Source organism: Paramisgurnus dabryanus, chromosome 11 (assembly GCF_030506205.2).
Source record: "Paramisgurnus dabryanus chromosome 11, PD_genome_1.1, whole genome shotgun sequence".
Lineage (NCBI taxonomy): Eukaryota > Metazoa > Chordata > Actinopteri > Cypriniformes > Cobitidae > Paramisgurnus > Paramisgurnus dabryanus.
The window spans coordinates 33,399,769-33,401,585 of record NC_133347.1 but is presented as its reverse complement, the minus strand read 5'-3'; the positions used below and the strand labels follow the sequence as shown (position 1 = coordinate 33,401,585).

Sequence of the window (1,817 nt, the reverse complement as noted above, 5' to 3'; positions counted from 1 at the left end):
TAATAAACTTTATTATAAAAGACTGCTTACATACTATATCACTGTGCAAACTGTATGGAGACACCAAATGTAGCACATAGAAAGTATTCGTTGAAATGATTATAAAACGATTTCACTTGGTAATTTCTACATTATTTTACTATAGTAAACTTCATTATAAAAGACTGTTACATACTATATTACTGTGCAAACTATATGGAAACACCAAATGTAGCACAAAGAAAGTATTAATTGAAATGAATGTTCTACATTATTTCACTATGGTAAAGTTTATTATGAAAAACTGCTTACTTATAAGTGCTATGTTTTTACTTATTAGGTTTTAAGGAGAATGCAACAGGTTCCAGGGCCTCTTACCTGCGTGATTCATCATCCAGGTTTTGCACAAATTGTCTAAATCCCTACACACAGAACATTTATTGTACTGACTATAAGCCTTTGAGGTGCAGGACTAGAGTAAGTTTTATTACATTTTTAAACCAATAACACTAAAGTATTATTATAGTAACAAAGTACCCAAAAAAGAAAAAGATGTAACTTTAAAGAAAATATAGTAGTCACTCAAAAGTTTATTTATTTATTACAAATATATATTTAAATGTTAAACAAATATACAAATAAACATACTTTAGTAACCATATTGTGCTCTTCTTACAAAAATTGTTCAATTCACTTCTTACAGCTATCTATTCAGATAAATGGGATATCAAAGCTTTGTCAGCTGGTGCTATCTAAGACGACACTTTAGGGTTATCATCCTGTCGTGTGTTGTTCTCCAGATATGCTTGGAGCTTCCTGATCAGAATGTTGGCTTCCGACGACCCCTGCACTGAAGATGGCATGCAATCACGTCCTCCTTTGAAGGTCTCTCAAACTGTGATGCCAGGTCCATTGGAATCGGGGTTTCCTTCAGCTTATCTTCAAATACCTCATCAAACACAAGCCTGATCACATCATCCACATAACTGTACAAATATTGCAGTCAATAAATCTTTTGTTATGATAATTTATTTCCCTGCTTCATACATTAAGTTTTTAATTATGGATGTATTTGAAATGAAACATTACTGCTTACAGTATGTCACTTGTGTGTTTTGGGAACATAGCCTTGTACTTTCCCTCTCCTGCTTTTGTTACGGCTTGGTGACATTGTAATGGATGGCTGCAAGGTACAACCTGTAAAAATATAAACAAGCAATACATTTATTGTAAAAGTAAATTCTACTTTATTTAACACAGTTACTAAAATACTTAAATACCTGCACAGCATTCCAATAAATGGGAAAAACCAATTTTTTGCTGCAAATCTGAAATCTCAGGATACGGACGGAAAAGGCATCCACTGATAATGGTGATGGAAACATTGTGAAACGATGCTACTGCCTGGGTTCCTATGATTATGCAGAGAAAAAAAACTTTGTCATCATCAGTTATACATTTAAGACTGGTAGTGGTTTCACTAGCTAAATACATCATATGTGTTACACACCTTTGCTCCTCATATGCCAGTCTGACTCCTTGTACTGTGTGTAATGATGTTGCATGTTTGCATACAGTGTAGAAGGATGTGTCCAGCTGCGAATCTAGGATATAGACAAATAAAACAAACATGTAGATGTCACACGGTGACAATTTCCTGCGGTGGAACCAAAAATCCGAAGATTGGTTCCGACCGGAGTTGTTTCCCACACGGTAGCTAAAACGGGAACAGTGGAACTTCCGGGAAAACGCAGCGAAAGAAAATCAAGCGAATTAGGTGTGACAAATGAACGCAGCGATCTGTGATTGGAGGAAGAGAGGGATAGAAGGAGGATAAA

The 1,817-nt window shown here is 35.2% G+C and overlaps 1 long non-coding RNA gene across 1 annotated transcript; it reads right to left on the bottom strand.

Annotated features, from left to right (window-relative positions):
- Positions 1–717: 717 nt before the first annotated feature.
- On the bottom strand, positions 718–1,330 carry LOC141282961 (uncharacterized). Its single transcript, XR_012337882.1, has 3 exons — positions 1,260–1,330; positions 1,076–1,176; positions 718–965 (listed from the first exon to the last, which is right to left on the bottom strand). It is a non-coding gene; the product is annotated as an uncharacterized lncRNA (long non-coding RNA).
- Between the last annotated feature and the right edge of the window lie 487 nt (positions 1,331–1,817).